This window comes from Falco peregrinus, chromosome 3 (assembly GCF_023634155.1).
Source record: "Falco peregrinus isolate bFalPer1 chromosome 3, bFalPer1.pri, whole genome shotgun sequence".
Taxonomy (NCBI): Eukaryota; Metazoa; Chordata; class Aves; order Falconiformes; family Falconidae; genus Falco; species Falco peregrinus.
The window spans coordinates 4491632-4510370 of record NC_073723.1 but is presented as its reverse complement, the minus strand read 5'-3'; the positions used below and the strand labels follow the sequence as shown (position 1 = coordinate 4510370).

General features: G+C 41.8%; 1 protein-coding gene across 1 annotated transcript in view; it reads left to right on the top strand.

Annotated features, from left to right (window-relative positions):
* Nucleotides 1-18739, top strand: part of FAM135B (family with sequence similarity 135 member B) — a 219134-nt gene that overhangs the window by 36890 nt on the left and 163505 nt on the right. The window lies entirely within an intron of this gene.

The following is an 18739-nucleotide window of genomic DNA, read 5'->3' as shown; positions in this document are numbered from 1 at the left end:
CTTGACCCCTGGTCCTCCCAGGCCCAAGTACCCTGTGCTTATTGTACCACCAGCCTTCAGTGCTCATCTCCATCCTGGACTCCTCTCCTTCTTTTCCCTCTGCTCACCGTACGTGCACTGCTTCATTTACCCTTCTGCAGCCAGGCCTGCAGGATTGTGAAGCACAAAAGAGATTTGGGTGGGTCGGTACAAGCTGTGAGTCTCACAGCCATGAGCAACTCTGTGTAGGTGTTTGCCACGGGCCTGCAATGAAAGCTCAGAGAGCTGCAGAGCTTCCACCTACTTCTCTCTTGAGATAGTACCTACAGCCCATCTTGTTTGATTGTTCTCAGGTTGTAATCTTGACGTGGCAGAGTCCTGAGGTACAAGGAAAGGACATCAGGGAGGTGGACCCGATAGCTGTTGTATAACACTTTAAGGGTTTTTTTCTTACAGTTATGACTGCTGAGTTATGCATTTAATTTTTGCTCTGAAATATTCTTGCTCCTGAAGGAAGGGCTACGATAGCTCTGTTGATGTCTTTCTCTACAGTTGATAGTTTCTCTACAATTGAAGACATTTCTCCACATATTTCTGCAAATATGACCCTTCATGCTACCCCCCCTCCCCTTTTATCCTTCCTGTTGTAACAACACAGATGTGTAGTCTTAAATGCCCTGATTTAGCTGTGCTTCTTGGGGGGGGATCATCCTTATGCTGCAGATTTACAGTCAGCTTAAACAGGCATCATGATTAGATTAAGCTGTCTGTCAGCATGGCACGGCTGCAAAGGACTGCAAAGCTTGGTCATATTAATAAACACTAATTTGGGTTGGAATGGAACTCTGGAGATGATCTGGGACAGCCCCTGCCCAAAGCAGGAGTGCCTCTGAAGGTATGCCAGGTTGCACAGGGCCATGTCCTACTGAGTTTTAAATATCTCTGGCAGTGCAGATTCCATCACCTTTCTGGGCCAATTCCCAGTGTGCAACCACCCGCAGAGTAAAAAATATTTCCCTTACCTCTGATCATAATTGCCTTTGCTGCAACTTATGCCCATTGTCATCTAAGCTAAATATTTTGGCTGATGTAATCAACTCACGTCTCATATACAAGGTGATCCCGGGTAATTTATGCAGATTTCTCAGTGGGCAGAGAATATTGTTGTAGAGAAGTTCCTTCCTTATTGCAGAACGAGAGGGCAGAACTTTGACATTAAGGATCTAACCTGCCTTCCGTGTAAATCTGGGGTGCTTTGAGTGACGCCTTTGTTAGGCATGTGCTGGACAGGGTTTTGCATGGCAAGGTTTTGGTGGTGGTGGGCTACAGGGGTGGCTTCTGTGAGAAGGTGCCGAAGCTTCCCCCGTGTCCGACGGAGCCGACGCAGCCGGCTGCAGGACGGCCCCGCCGGCGGCCCAGGCCGAGCCCATCAGCGCCGGCGGCAGCGCCTCTGAGAGAACGTATTGAAGAAGCGGGAACAACCCGCACAGCAACTTGCAGCGGGAGAGGAGCGAGCTGTGTGGGAGCCGCGGCCCTGCAGCCCCCGGGCAGCGCCGGAGGGGCCGGAGCCGCTCCCGGCCCGGAGCAGAGATTCCCCCCCAGCCCGCGGCGCCCCCGGCCCGCGGAGCCCCCGGGGGAGCAGCTCCCCCCCCGCAGCCCGGGCAGGGCCCCCCCCGGGGCAGGGGGTGCCCGCAGGGGGCTGTGACCCGCGGGCAGCGGCGCTGGGGCAGCTCCGGGCAGGGCCTGTGGCCCCGCGGGGAGGAGCCCGGGCTGGGGCCGGGCTGGGGCAGGGCCTGTGCCCCCGGGGGCGGGGGGGCTGGGGCCGGCTGGGCCGGGGGGGCTGCGCCCGCGGGGGGGACACGCTGCGGCAGGGGGGGAAGGGCTGCGGCGGGGGGAAGGGCTCCCGCTGGAGCAGGGCAGGGAGGGCTGTCTCCCGCGGGAGGGACCCCGGGCTGGGCAGGGCAGGGGGTGAGGAGCCCCCCCTGAGGGGCAGGAGCGGCGGGGGCAGCGTGTGAGGGACTGGCCCAGCCCGGCCGCGGCCCTGCGCCGCTGCGGGGAGGGGGAGAGCCGGGGACTGGAGTTGAGACTGGGGAGAAGGGAGCGGTGGGGGGAGCGAGCTTTAAGATGCAGGTTTTATTTTCTCATTATTGTACTCTTAATTTGATTGGTGATAAATTAAATTAATTTTCCCAAAGTAAAGTGTGTTTTGCCATGGTGCTCTCTCCCCGTCCTTTTCTTGACCCACGAGCTTTCCATCTTATTTCCATCTTATTTTCTCCCTGCCCAGCCGAGGAGGGCAGTGATACAGTAGCTTCAGTGGGCACCTGCTGTCCAGCCAAGGTCAACCCACCACAAATATGCTGAACAAATATCATAGATCAAGCTGGAGGAAAAAAGTTGTTATGAAATATATTCCTATCAGAAAATGCTGCTTTTATCAGGCTAAGGTAGTAATTTTACAAGAAGGTGTTGGTTGTGATGAAATTTTGTTTTGAGAGGGAAAAATAAACAACAGAACTGGAACATAGCACATCAGCAATGCCAAAATCATCTGTTTCAAAAGAAATGGGCATTGGTTGTTTCTTTTCTCTCCAAAACAACAACTAATATTCCATACCTCTCAAAAAAGAAGAAAAAAACCCCTTTCCCGAGATTGTTCCGCTGAAAGTCTGCCATAGGAAACTTTAAAGTTCAGCATGGGTTCAGATTGCAGATCCAGTCTTTATCTCTGAAGATCTAGCCTGTGAACAATGTGGTCACGGGGAGCTGCTCAGGGTCCCCATTCAGCCATGTGCTTCCACCTGTTGCTTTCTTTGCTTGCATCTCTAAATAGATGAGGAGATTTGGGCCTGCTGGAAGGGTTGACCAAACATATCTCCTTCCTGAAGATTTACTCCATGCTTTGTAATTTCACTGAAGGTCTTCCAAAATATTTTATCATTTATATACATAAAATTGGACTGATGTAAGATGACTTCTGTAAGTCACCTGGACAGAAACCCTGCTTAAAGCAGAGCTACCTTCAAAGTTAGGTCAGGTTGCTCGGGGCCTTGTCCAGGTGAACTTTCAGTATCTCCACCAACAGGGATCCCACAGCTTCTCTGGGCACATGTTCAAAAGTTTGATTGAAGTATATACATAGAAGTATATAAACATTTCTGGGTTTTGTCATCTTGTTTTTGAACTTTAGAATTAAATAATTTTCTGTTTTTCATAATTTTCCTTTAAAAGTTTGAAAACTTTTTTTTTCCTGTTTTGCCTTTGTGTAGCATTACTGTATGTAATGAACATTGTTATATCCAGTTGCATCTGAGATCTGGAATTTCAAGAAAAGAGCCAAATATTTGAAACAAATCATATTTTCACCATTTTCTTTTTTTTTCTTTCTTTTTTTTTTTTTTTTTTTTTGTCTTTGTCCTTTCCCTTCTCTTAGTCCAGGGTGTGGAATTTATCACTTCAAAGAATTAAGTCTTTTGCAAAAAACGTCTCCAGGTTAAAAGTGTAAATGAAATGGAAAAAAACATATCACAAAATCTTTCAGGTTGGAGAGTTAGTACAAAGTAAGACACGTTAATATTTCTGTTTAAGTTTTGGGGTTTGGCTGAATGATAAAACAAGCAGAACTTTGCTAAAAACAGTTGAATCCTTCCTATTGATAAGAAGGGTCTTGGCATCTCTTGGCATCTCATTGCAGGTTCTTAACAATTTCAGTAAATATTTAAAGCGTACTGTTTAAAAATTAATACAGCAGCCATCCCTGGTGAAATGAAATAATTGAGCCTCTAGGCACCACCATCATAATACAGCTAATTAGAATAATATCAGAGAAATGCAGACCAAAGAACAAACTTCTAATACTGGCTCCATAGGACATTATAATCCGTTCGTCTGTTTGGGGTCTTTTGATCTTTCCTCAGCTGCTGGAAGTACCCAAGCACCAAAGGAGACACAGGAAACAACAGGACTGACATTTTACACTGTACTCACCTTCCATGTATTTTTTCCAACCTTTCATGAGTATTATCTGCTCTCTGTTGGAAATTTCAGTTTCTTTTTTATTGTCTTGGGGGTTTGTTCCATTTCATTTCTTACAAAATATGAAACCTCTCCAGAAGTGCAGGACGCAGTATCTGTGGGTGCTGTCTGGATGGGTGCCAAGGGTGTCACTTAGTGTCACTGGGAGATGACTTGGGGACAGGTTTGCCTCATAATCACTACCTGCATGCATACTCTGCGAAGGAAGCAGGTTATGTCTTGCCTTGCAGATAGTACATATACCTGGTGATCACAAATACCTGGCAATTGGACTGAGTTGCAATGAGTGAGATATCCAACCTCACTGAAGCCGGATCTGTCCTCTGATGGCAGTGTCTTCCCCATTGTGATCAAGTGAGCATAAGAATATCTTTCCATCTCTTCTCCAAAATACCCTCAGCATTGTAGTACGTATTTTGCATTGCTGGCTAGGGACAAGCTTGCACCAATGCTCCTCAGCGAGGAGAACCCTGTCCTGCTCCACCACAGCAGTGTTCGCCATCGCCCTGTGCCTCCAAGCAATGAATTCATCGCAGCAGAGAGAGCTCAAACTGGCAGCAGTGTCAGCCTGCATTAACCAAAGGAAAGATGTGCAACGAGTTGCCACAAGAGTTCTGTTTATCCTTTTGGCCAAAAAACCCCCACTGTTGTGGAGGCTTACAATCCACTTTGATACAGGATTTGTGTCCCGCCTGCACCCCCTAATTCTTTTTTGATAGCAAAGCCCTGCTGTCTAAGGTTACCTTGCCTAAGAAAGAATTGGCTTGCAGTAAATAAAGCAATAAATACTTCATTTTAAGAGTTCAAGTGATTTGACTCATGATGATTTATTTTGGCTGCCCTATGGTATCTTTTGGGGAAGTGGGCCTCTGCTCTCTCTGTAGCTGGGAAAGATTGAGGAGAGACTTGATCAGCAGAAAGGACCCTCTGCTTCCCCAAGCCTGTTGAAGCAGGATTTCTGCTTAAATTAAGCCACTTTTCTTGTGTAAGATGGGTGTAGTTCTCTGGAAAACTGTTGTCTCTCCCACCACCTGAACTTCCAGTCTCATCTCTTGGCTTTTTTCTGCTGTGGCAAGACTCCCGCCGTACAGTCTGTTAAATATAAGCTGGGTAGTTGGAAGATAACTGAACGTTTGTTATAGTAAATGAGGCAATAAACGTCTGAGGTTATGACGGGCAGAAAAGTCAAGGTATTTATCAAATTGCCATGGGAAATAGCTTTGCCAAGCGTTAAGTAATAAACTTTCAATTATCATTTTTATACTCCTACTGCAGAATGCTTCTTAGATCAGATTTGCTTTTGTTAGTTCAAATAAGGTGAGAGGTGAAGTCATTTTGCTCTGTGAGCAGAGATATGCATGTCCCTGTGTGTGCTTATGTACCTGCAGCTGTGCCTCTACAGTTCTGTTACTCTCTCTCATTTTTATTTTTTTTTCCTCTCCTTCCTTTTTTTTTGCCTGGGGGCTTGCCCCAACCCTGGATTAGCTGACCTACCTGCTGATATTGAGGATTTTAGGATAAGCTACTAAATGGCTCTTAAAAAGGTACTTACCTTTAGATTTGAAAAGATGATTATACTTTGCTATTGTTGTTGTTATCACTGTAGTATCATCCTCTTCCTGATATGAACTTCCCAGCTGTATTATTTGCTGCTTTGTCATCTTCCTTGTAGTATAAAAGAGAAGGATTTTCCCTTCTGCTGACACCTGGTTTGACATGCTAACCATCAAAACACAAGCTGTGTTTAACATTCAACCTGTCCTTGATTTCAGTGAAAATCAAGTCAAGCCCACATGAACTTTTCTGTAGAAGCAGAATTTCTTTGTCAGTTGATGAGGAAAAGTACCCAAGTAAAAAATCCTGAAATCCTCAACAGTTAAATGAAACTAAAGTAGTTGCTTAGAGCACAAAAAGATATTGGAAAGACAGTGAAAAATTCTCCCAAACAGCTCATTACAGAGCAAACAAAACGGCAAATCAGAGACACGAAGTAGGAGGAAATTAGTAGTGAACAAGCTCAGAAATTTGTTGTGCCATTATATCATATACCATCAACAGTGAGTATGCACTTTAAATAGTTTATATTTCTGTCTCTTTAAATAGTTTGTACTTCTGTCTTTGTTTCTGAAAATGTAGAGAGTGGGGCACAAGTCATCACAAACAATAGTTGAAATGAAAGAGGCAAATAGACCGGTGTATTCAGCTTGGGCAGGAACTGCCTGGGATCCAGGGTGTCACTGCAGCGGGCTGGAAGAATCTGTAAGGGGAATCATGGATTCATAGAATCATAGAATTGTTTAGGTTGGAAAAGACCTTTAAGATCATCAAGTCCAACCATTAACTCAGCAGTGCGAAGTCCACTATTAAACCATGTCCATAAATGCCACATCTACACGTCTTTTATTTATCTCCAGGGTTGGCGACTTCACCACTTACTTCCCTGGGCAGTCTGTTCCACTGCCTTTCAGTGAAGAAATGTTTCCTAATACCCAATCTAAACCTCCCCGGCACAACTTGAGGCTGTTCCCCCTTGGCTATAACTTGGGACTGTGTAGAAGAGACTGACACCTGTCCTGGCACAACCTCCTTTCAGGTAGTTGTAGAGAGTGAGGAGGTTTCCCCTGAGCCTCCTTTTCTCCAGGCTAAACATCCCCAGGTCCCTCAGCCGCCCCTCACAAGACTTGTGCTCCAGACCCTTCACCAGCTCCATTGCCCAGCTCTGGACACGCTCCAGCACCTTAATGTCTTCCTTGCAGTGAGGGGCCCAAAACCGAACACAGGATTCAAGGTGCGGCCTCACCAGTGCTAAGTAATGGGGAATGAATGATCACTTCCCTTGTCCTGCTGGCCAAGGAGGATGGTTCCTTGCTTTTTCTGAATCTTTTGGTCTCTAAAAATGTGTTGCAGGACTAGAGGACCCTTAGTTTAATCATTTATGAATATGCTTATGGCATCTCTGTTCAGGACTTTTTTCCTGATCTGCTGTTAGGAAACATTTCACTGCCTACATGTAGTTATAGAATAAGGATGATAATATAAGTTTACTTTCCCGGGGAATATGGAGAAGAAGAACTGCTGAAGTTCCCATAAGATGGGTTTTGTAGAACCACTAAGTTTTGCCACTGATATATTTTCCATACTATTAGGAATATTAATGAAATTCAGTATTTTATAACAGAGTTTTTATACATAAATTGATAGGTTTGCTCAGAACAGGACACATGTGGTCACTTGCTACTGTCATATCCCGAGATCCTTTTTAGCTTTTAGAGCCCCAAAATTTTCTGAAGAGTGGAAAAAATTTTTTCTCCTCTTCAGAGTTTATACTCTTCCCATCTTATTTTTATACAGTGCTGTTGTAATTTTTAAGACCTGCTATATCTGGAATCAGCTCCCAGCACCTGGCTGCTTAGCCAGCAGTTCACAAATTTGCCTTGTAAAAGCATCCTCTTTGAAAACCTGCTTGTTAAAAAGCAGGCTTGCTCACAAGCTTTCTAGCATACTGAATTCCCGCTGAAATCCAATGTGTTCTTTTATACCTCCGAAATAGCTGGTGATTTCAGAGAGAGTCTGTGATGTGCTGGTTCTGTAGAATTACAACCTTAACAGCTGTAACATCACTAAAAGGCTTATTCCGGAGAAAGACTGTGTCATAAATGAGGTGTTCAAATACTGAAAATTCCAGCTGCAGCTTGCTAACTGTGCCTGCTGCCAAAAAAATACTCCCCAGGAAAGTCCTACCGTCTCCGCATTTATGGTTTTTCTTTTAAAATAAATTTTGGAACGCTTGAAAACAAAGAGTACCAGTAAGGAATTTTGTTGGCTTCTAAAGTGATGGAGTTTCAGATGATGAGGTCCCTGGCAGATAGTTAGATTTCTGAAAGTTAAGGACACTGTCATACTCATGTTTCCTCTGTCCCTCTATGGGAAGTTTTTGCCCCACCAGCCAAGGAAAGTAAGGGTGGATGGTATCTGAGTTAACTTCAAAGTTCAGCTTATTAGATGAAATATTGATGAAAGTAATCTCTTGCTAAAGCAGCATGTTGGAAACTCACAGCACATGTACCTTCTGCAGCCTGTGCTCCAGCAGACTTCTGGTGGAAAACTGAGAGTGACAGGCAAGGACTGCTTAGAGCATCAAGATTAAAACTGCCAAAGCCAAATCCAGGAGTTTAAATATAAATGTTGCCAGGCAAGGCATAAGGTGGGGACATACAGTAGTAAGTGGATGTTGACTATATTTAAGCCATGTATCTCCACTCTGATCCTTAGGGCGCTTCCTTCAGTCCCCAAACCCTCCCCTTTTACAACTTTTGCAACTAGCATTTTTGGTTTAGGGTGAAAGCACTCCTAGGTACTCTATTTGGGGTACAGTTTGTTCTTTACCATGGGCTTTAACTGTGTCCAGAAGATACTTTCTGGACTGTGCCACTCAAGGGACTCATTGAAAAGATGCAGGTTTTGAAAATCCTTGTCCCATTCAGCTGGGCAATGGGGAAAAAGCTACTCAGCCCAGCCAAAATTATGTCAGTCAGACCTTATACAGAATTGCAAGTACCACGAGAGCTCTGCTGGTTAAAACTCAGATAACCTACTGGACGGGGTGGAAGAAGGGCAGTGAGAAGACTGGTTCCTGACCTTAATTTTGGCATAGTAGGGCTATAAATACCTAAGCCATTTTGTGATTCTGGATTTAAAATGTTTGAGAAATTTGGGCATTTTTTTATACCTAAAAAAACCCATAAAAAAACCAAATTGGCATTTTAATTTTTCTGCAGAAGATTCTAGGGGCACAGCAGTATGGATGGAAGAGAACTTGAATCATGTTGATTTTTCTTCAGAAGTGGTTGCTTCAGATTTAAAGCAGTGTTTTGTCAAGTTCCAAGGGTCAATTACATATTGTTACTCTGTCTCTATAGGGCTTATTAAAATGGGTCTCCAGTCTCAGCCTGGTGCTGTCAGGACACAAATTACAATCATATCAGAGAAATACAAACCAGAAGGAAGAAAATGCAAGTTTTACAAGTTCTTATCCAGAACAGAGTCCTGCCCTTTTTTTTTTTTTATCTATATGCCTAATGATGGATCCATAAAATACTTTAAAAACCAGTGGTTAATTTTGGAACTGTTTTTTTCTTAATGCTGCTGTAAGGATTTGACTAAGGAAAGTCTATTGCTTGTTTCAGAGCGCAATTTCAAATTTGCATTGAGCTGAGAGGATCAATAATAAATTCCAGCTCAAACTGTGGATCTGATGCTTTCTAAGTGAAATCCAGTGTTCTGTCAGGGATATTTTTATCCCTCTGACACAGACACCATGTTTTTCAGAAGCCTTGGCTGCAGAAATAATGATTTATTATACAGTAACAGAAAAGGACAAATATTTTAAACATATAGTGGGAAACATCCTCCCTTGGTATAAGTAGGCAAAAAAGCCCCTTGATCTCAGTCAAACTGTACTGATATTCACTGGCTGAGCACCTGACTATGATGAGAAATATACCAGATACCATGTTGTTCAGATTCCATGCTGTTTGATAATTAATGTTCTTTGTACAGTATCAGCCCACAAACCCCTTCAGCTTGACAGATTCGTGAGAACGCTTTTTGTAATTTTCAGAGTAGTTTGTATCTCCTGATCTTAGTAATGTAGTCATATGGAAAATTTTTGAAAATCACCATTTTGCTGCTTTGGCTGGGAGTAGGGCCTTTTCTGGAGAAAGTTTTATTGATGGCTAAATTTAGAATGTTTCATAAATGAGATGCAAAATTTATTTTTTACTTCTACAGACATAGACTTTTTTTCAGACTTAGCATGTGCATGAAATAATATTATGTGCAATGAGGAGATTTCAGTAGAATCACATCTTATGGCTGAGGATATCCTTACTTTAACCGTGCAAGTAGAAATGAGCTTCTTTCACTATCCTGAAAAACAACAACAAAAAAAAGCAATTCCCACAGAAGTTATTGCAAGTTGTTCTATCTAAAGGAGAGACATCTGGAAAGAGGGGTAAACGTCAAAGGCTACACTGTGCCAGAGGGTGTACAATGTTATATGTGTTACTTAGCCTGCAAAGATTTTGCTTCTGCAACGCTGAAGCTGCTTTACAATTTAACAGATATGGTATCAAAGTTCACTTGATGTTTCAGATGCTCAAAATCAAATTTGTGTGAGAATCTAGATCGCTAAAATAATAGCTTTTTGCACTCTCTAGTGCACATGGTGTTGCTATTGATAAAGTCTTAACAGTGACCACAGATGCAACTTTGGAGTAAGAAGATGGATATAATGGTTTCTATTTTCTCATTTTTCTGATAGCCCCAAATAGGTGATTAATACTTATAGACAGGGTACAAAGCTATTGTGTTGATGCCAGCATGACCAGAATTTTACCCAACATCATTACTCTTATCGCAATCAGTATATTCCAGGAATCACTGGGCTATTACTCAGTGTGTGATGTTGTCTTTGCTGCCAAGATTTTTATCTCAGAAGACACACAGATGGCATGTTTCTGCATATAAACACAAAGTAAAAAGTGCTGGAGCAGCCTAAAACACGCTCATCCTGAAAGAGTTAGGTCCTCCTACAAACAGGACTCCAATTAAGCCAACGCTGACTCTCCTTTGCAAGATGAGGGTGAGATTCTAGACCAGGTGAAATGTATATCCTGACCCACACTTGATTTTATTACCTAGCAGCCTGTGTGTTGCTCAGCTGCCATAAAGCATGAAACACACCCTCAGGAAATGCTTTGACATCTTCTGACTCTACTATCAGGACGTTATGGAAACACGACTGCATTTTCCTTTTGACAAAAGTTGTAAATCGCTGGCATCAACTGTCTTCATCTGCTTCATAGTGATATTTATTCAAACACAGAAGAAGAGAACTTTCACAACTTGCTATTTATGGCCTGATGAAATCATGTGCCTGCCATAGTCATGTGTTCTGTCTGTTTTCCTAATTTTTAGTGCTGTGTGAGAGTAACATTTCATGGTTGTTTGGCTGTTAATAGGAGGATGAAATCAGAAATCCAAGATGAATGTTTATTCAACACAACAAGTTCAAGATAGCGATTAAAACTACAAAGACTTATTGAGGCTTTGCCCCTTGATATATCACACTTCTCAGATTTTAAGCTTTTTTTTCAAGAGAAAGATCTTGTGAGGCATTGAAAACTGATGTTGATGATGATAACATCAGCTGGAGAAAATAAGCTTTTACATTTTCTTGCCCAGAATGACAGGCCATCACTCCTGGGGAAGAAGTGGCTTGTTGCTTTGCTACTTTTTTGTAGCAATAATTCACATTTCTTTAACCCAGAGGAGCACCAAAGTGCTCTCCTGCATACATATATTTAATTTCTTTCTTAGAACTGAAGAAAGCAGCTATTTTATAGCATCAAACCTGGAAATTGGTTTGAAATAGACAATATGGCCGTGGAAAATTTATTACCTGGGAAATATAATTCCCTATATTGGGAGCTAGGTTAAGGGCAATGGAACTTTTATGTGTGAGTGGATAGGACCTAATTTTGCAGTATAATTCCTGTTGCATCTAGGATCTTTTTTACTATTATTTAAACTTACTTTTCCTCTCCATGGAGTCATTAGAAATTGGGAAAATATAAAGAAGATAAACAAACAAATTTCCATTTAAAATTACTGAGGGTGATTAGTCTGATGTTCATCCACAAAGTCCCTACACCAAAGTTTTAGATCCAGTTTTAAATCTTTTGATTTATTTTTCTTTTTGAGGTGTATAGTCTGTAGGTCAAAGTTGCACTTAGATGCCTAGCAATAGATTTTTGTCTGTTAAGTATATCAATGAAAATTCTGTGTCCTTGAAGGGGATTGTTTTAAGTTGTGTTTTGGAGAGCAGTGGAATCTAGCAATTAAAAATTTAGGGTTTCAAATGCATCTTAGGTGTCTAAAGATACCTGTGGATGTCTAGTGGTATTTCTGAAGAGGCAGGTAACTTGTTCTTGGGCAATACCCACTTTTCCAGAAGAGGGATTTCTCACCTCTTTTTAAGAAGTCTGCATCAGAGATAAGCACCCAGATCCCCCTGCTGACCTGTGGAGAGAAAGTGTGTGACTCATTTCAGTGTAAAGTGGATGTAGAAAAATGGATCAGAGGAATCTCTTCCTAAAGGCACCTCCTTTTTTTCTCTTTGCTAGAAGCAGCCCATATGTAGATACAGACAATGTATATACCTAAAATAGGTGAGATGAATTTCCGTTTGAGGATGAGATGCATTCCCACATTGAGACACCTACATTTAGTTGTTAATGCACACACCATACGTAGAGATCCAAGTGTTTAAGCTTCCATTACAGCCAAAAGAGTTGCAGTCACTAGAGGCTGAATTAGTTGAGCTGAGTGACTGTTTCAGGCTAAGTTCAATGGCTTCCTAGGCTTTATTTGTTTCTAGACTTTATATGAAAGATTCAGTTGCCTAACCATAAGTGTGTGATGCCATTTGAGAGGCTTTAGGATGCCTCATCTGGCATTTAGCTGCTGCTTCAAAAGGCAGCAGGACTCCCCTACATCGTGGGTAAACTACCAGTTATGAATAGATGTCTTATTTTATACCTTAGGGGGTATAAAATGGCACTAGATATCTATGTTTAGGCACTGGAATTTCTCCATGGGTGTCTAAATGCTATTGAAAATAGAGCTTTAATAATTGTGTGTCTAGTGTCATGGGTGAAAATAGTAGCAGTTTGATATTCTGACTACACATTTGAGTCTGCAAGATGTCAAAAATTGCCCTTTTCCCAAAATATCTTACATAGATATAAACATTTGCAGGGGTCAAAATGAGAGGCAAAAAAGCCATTGTTTCTAAGAAGGCAATAAAAAGACCTTGGAGGCTCTGTTCATTGCATCTTGTTGATTTTCAGATCAAATCTGAAATGTTTGCTTGCACAACAAGCTAGTGACTAAAATTCAGAGTGAGATGCAAACATAAGGCTCGTTTCAGTCCTGCAGACCCATCATCACTGCTATTGTAAGATCTGGAAATAAAATTATGATTCTGACAAAAGCTATACAGAATTTTTAGATCAGCTAGACCCTCTACAACAGAAGTAAAATGAGATCATAAGACATCCAAGAAATTTGCTGGGTTTTGTTCATATTTTGTTAAGCTGCATGTAACACTGAGTGCACTGTAAGTTCTCCCGATGTCCTACATATTGACTGTATTTCTAATGCAAAAATAAAAAAAAACAATGGGGGTTAAACATTTGACTGTGGGACACCAGGAATGATTAATCTGTTACCAAGAATTAGGCTGTGAAATACCCACAGGAACAGAGCAGACATTTGTGCTAAATATGCCTGCTCTGAACAGGGATGTTCACATGACAGGGACATTTATTTAGGTACTGATGTGCCTATTTTTGTGTATAGCTTTATGGTTAACTACATTCTCTTGACTTCAATTTCACATGCACCTCACTTTCTTGTCTGGAGACTGAGGAAAAGCCCTCTGCTTGTTTTAGTATAGATGCTTGATCTGTTCCTGACAGTCATGTCACATCTTGTTCTAGAAGCTGTTAGTGCTTCTCCTAAGCTGAGTCTTCATTCTTAAGAGATCTTGAATGTTTCCTGTGAGATATGTAAATATGAGAAACTAAAAAATTTAGCAGGGTCAGGATTTGGAGGCTATTCCTCTATAAAGGATTCAGTTACTTGGGAAATACTGTCAATAATTTTTGAGATGACACTTTATTTCAAACTAGTAAGGAGCAATTGATCTGATAAATTTCAATGTGTCAGTGGAAATATGAGTAGTATTGTCTTTCAGGTTGACATAAAAATAAAATATTTGGCTGCTTCTCATCCTTGTTTGCTGAAGAGTTCTGCTTTGAATAAGAAGTGTTTAATCCAAAATGCTGTCCCAGTTTCTGCTTGGGTGATGAAATTTCCTCTGCTCATAGATAACCTCTCTGCTTCTGACTAGGTGGTTTATTCTTACTGAATTCCTGGCCTGGAGTACCTGAAGTTGGTTTGGTTTGGTTTTTAGCTCAGCATCTTGGTGTGTGCTTGTGCAATTGCAGTGATGTACAAGTTATTTGTGGTGATAAATATTTTCATCAAGTTCCTGGAACTGCACTGTTTTAGTGAAATGGGAGCAAAATTTTGCAAGTGACACCTTTGCTGGCTGCAGATGGGTCACAGGGAGCACACGGTGTTGGATGCATTGCTTTATTTTGCTAAGATTATCCCACAAAATATGAAAAGGTCTAACAGGAAACATTTTAATTTCATTTTTTTCAGGCAGTGTTATGCCTTTCCATCTGTATTTTTTCTGAAACTTTATGAAAAGATACAGCTGGATCAAAGGATACCAAGTATCTTCACAGAGTGTATTTTTATTGGATGCATATCTAATATTCCAATGACACAAGAAAGAGTGGTAGAAAGCTTTCTGTCCATACTGAAATGACAAAGCAGGACTTTACGGTGGGAAAGCCAAGTAGCTGGGAGAATTCCTTCATAATTTCTGAATTTGCAATATTTTCCCTTGGAAAGAGTTCCTATGTGATGGCTTCCTAGAATCTTTTTCCATGTTATGTCTATATGGGTATAAATATTTATATATAAGTGTTGGAGTTTCTAAAAAATTACAGTGTTTGTCCTCTTCACAGTCTGATTCTGGCTACCAGAACTCTGCTGCTTTCATCTTCCAGGTCTGCTATTGGCATCTTCTGGCAGGATTGTCCTGTGCATAGTCTTGTGAAAGAGTAGTTAGGAGAGAGCTTAGACACTTACCTAGACCAAGAAAATACTAAAGTTGTCAACATTTTGTTTATAAGGCATTCAGTTATCGATGGAAGGAGGAAGTTTGTACATAACAGGCCTTTCCATTAGTTGTAAAGATGACCAATTCCCACAAAAGGCTCCCGTTTGGATCCAAAATTGAATTCCTTCCCCTACTTCATTATTAACCCCACCGAAGACCATGGAGGAGGACACTGCTCATAAGATTTCAGGTCTCGGTCTGTGCTTACAATGGCAGAATAACAGCTATGGTCTCTGGGAGGAGCCAACCACGAGTGCAGTATAAACCCTGTTAGAAAGCAGCATGGCCTCAGAAGCCCCACTGAAAGGGGAAGGCCTCTCTGTTGCCCATGCCTCATCCCGTGATTCTTTCCTGGCGGCAGAGCTGGTAGCAACACCGTTCTGATTTTGGCAAGAAGCATCTCCTCTCTTGCTGCCATCTGCTTAGACCTCACAAATGAAGAGCTATGTCCAAACAGTGGTCTCTGTAACTCCAGTGTATAGGTACCCTGCTTGCCTTAAACCAGCCTGTTTGGGCCCTGGTGCCAGTGTAAATTATGGTAGTACGAAGTTCATTACAGGCTGCAAAACAGCTGCAGAAAGACAGGGTTTTCCTGCTGTGCATACCGTGCTGCTCTGCCAGGCTGTTCCCTGCATCAGAAATGTGCAGTTTATTGCTGGTTTACATACATCTGCAGAATGCCATGGGCATCAGGCCTGCTCAGCCTTAATCACTGCTAGGAAAGTGGAACTTCAAGGGATATGGTGGTGGCATGGCAGGATGGTGGTACTGGTGCCTCAGCAGCTGCCTTTCTAGGAAGCTCCTTGTCCATGTTGCCCAAATTTGCTTGGTTGGATGTATTTGGGCCCAAGCAAAGAGGATTTCAGGGAAATAGACCCAAGCTGGATATCTTTATCTTGTTAGCATATCTCCTTCCTCTTCAGGAGCTGTTTGCTTTGCAATTCAAGTGTGGAAGAACAACACCAAAACCAACACTTAGATGCTTTGGAGAACCAGCAATTTGTGATGTGTAATAGGTTGCCACTGCCCCCAGCTCTCCAAAGGGAAATCCATCTCCCTGTCCAGCTGAACCTTAAGAGTTCACCATCCCTCCTTCAAGCCCTTACTCGTTTGAGAAGGGTCATTACCTCCATGAGATGACAGAGCAGCATGCTGCAGCATGACAGGTTTGTCAGGCAAAGCTTGAGGGACAGTTGTTCTGAGAAGAACCAAGGCCTCCAGGAAAAATTTCAGCCCTTCTGTGAGGCAAATTTTCTAGCTGTGCAAAGCCATACTTCTGGTGAAGTTTACCAAGATGCTGGACTGAATTTGAGGAATAAATATTTTTCCTGTTGTTTTGATAGACTCTGCTAGCCTCATTTTATTCAGCAACTGTACCTCAGGCCCTGTTGTGTTGGCTCCATGTCTAGCAGTCACTTGGCCCTTTCTTTTTTTGTTACAGATCAAGCATGCCATGACAAATAAGTCAGCCTTTTCCTCTGTTTGTAAACCATTTAATTTAGGTCTTGCTCTACAGAAAAACCTGGTGCAGTTATTTATATCAACATGGCCCCAAGCACTTAAAAAAGTCAACATTCTGATTATGGCTCTGCATATTTTATTGCCTATATTTAAATCATGCTGCTCTAAACAGCACCTGTTCCTCTGTTACCACATTCCAGTTTAATAGTTACTGCCTGTCCAAAGAGCCATCATGATTGAAAATGGTCTACAGATTCTTTACTTTCTACAGTCGTCAATGCCCTTGGAATACACATCTGTTTCAAAGTTTGCCTGCAATTTGTTAAATATTTTACAGCTGAGTTTGGCTATAAGACCCCTCTGTTTTCATTAATTTTTTTGTGAGCCTGAAAGTAAAACATCATGCTGTATTAATTTCAGTATTGCAAATATTCCCTCTTCAAGTAGTACCAAGACCCTAGTTCTGCTGATGCTGAATGTCTCTCTCTGTCAAGTTCTCTCACCAACATCCTTACCTTCTTCCCGCACTGTTCCAGCCTGTGAGTATTTTTGGTGATAATAATTGAGCCCACAACTGCTTGTCAAGCTTTCAGTGCTCTGAGCTCTTGTTTTGCTTATGTGTGAGAGTATGACATTGCTTGCTGTGCTGTTCTCTTTTGGCCCAGCACTGCAAACACACAATTCAACAGCTCCTTACAAGCATCAGTAGCTTCACTGATTCCACAATAAGCCTTAATGCAGCTGCTGACAATGTTTACTTTGTTAGCAATTTCAGAGAATTTTATTAAATAAAAAGGGCTGTGTTAAGAGAATTTAACTTGCTCAAAACTTGGTCAAGTGATCAAAACGTCAGAGAACCTGACTTGCTAAACGTGCATGTATTTTCTTGAACCAGCAGAGTCCTCTATTTTTTTCCTGGGATCCATTATGTCCTTTATAATACATCTTCTGAAATCTGAAAAAGGGAAAAACCTCTTCTAAAAAGTCCAGATTAACTCCCACAACTTTTCTGTCCTGGACACCGCAAGAGGGAGAAGTGGTTTTGTAGGTCAGTGTCTGATCATAACAAGATGCGTGTGCTTTAAGTAGAGAATGGACTCTGGCCAACACCATCTCTGGCATTTCCTGTCTTCTAAGTGCTGAACACCTTTTGATCCAGTGACTCTCTGACTGTTGATTCCAGCTAGATGTCTACAACTCTATCATAAAAGGCAAAATGTTTTAGGGCAAAAAAGGGCAAAATGTTGTATCATTGTTTTGAAGATTTGCTTGGGTTTTTCCTTTATTCTTTTTAAACACTTACAAGGCAATAGTACATGTAGACACATGTACTCTGCCTCTGTCACCCTTTTCATGTGTGATTCTGCAGACACATTCAAAATCCTGTTTATATGTGCAGTTTTGCTATAAGTTATATTCATCTAAGTACACGTGGACTTGGCTTTTGTGTCTACACCTGAGCAAGGTACCTTCAGCTCCCTTGGTAGTCAGCACAGAAGTAGGTGTCAATGGTCACGTGAATCTTGTTTAGTTTAGTGTATCTGCTAGATGTCTATTGACTACAGTGTCACCTCATACATATGAAGACATTTCTAGTTATTGAGATGAGTCTCATGGGCAAGGGTCTGTGCTTTAAATTTTTCACAAAAAATGATAATCGGTGCGATTAATGTAAACTGTGTGCTTAGAATGTCCTCGGAACACCTGAAGGAAACTATAACCTGTCCAAATTCACTCTGTAGTGAATTTGATGAGGCAAAATGCAATATAAGCATTTTAAATCTGACAAGGACAGCTGAGTTTACAGAGCAGTTAGACAGTGCCTTGCAATTTTTCATGACCAGAAATAGAAATGCAGTAAGACCAGTGTGAAAAAACATATAATCCATTAGCCTTTCTGTTTTAGCTGTCACAGGTTAGTAGTGTCATAGTGGTGTTCAAGTCCCTCTGTTACCTAGTTGGATTCGCTGGTGATGTCCCTATTGACATGACAGTGTGTGCTCAAAAGCAGATAGCTCCTTTACTCGTGCATCAGGCAGCCACATATCTCTTATGAGAGGATGCATCTCATCCACCTTCTTACATCTCCTTTCCAGCCCTACAGCACCTGATGCTGGAATCTTTCCAAGGAAGATCTTGGTCAGCCTGTTGTCATGTCCAGATGTGGCCCATTCAGAAGACAGACAGAACAGATCTCTAGGTGTTGCTAACTATTTGAATGAGGTCAGGCATCCTGAGATACTCCCAAGGACTTAGTATAGACCTATGTCCATGCAGTTTGGAGATCAGTCAGGTACGAACTTGAGCAGAACGTAAAAATAACTAACTAACTAAATAAATATTGCAGGGCTTTTTCATGAGTACAGGAAAATAATACATGGTTCATGTCCTAAAGAGCTCTAACTTCCTGTATGAAACCAACAAAAAAGCCTAGACTGAGAAGAA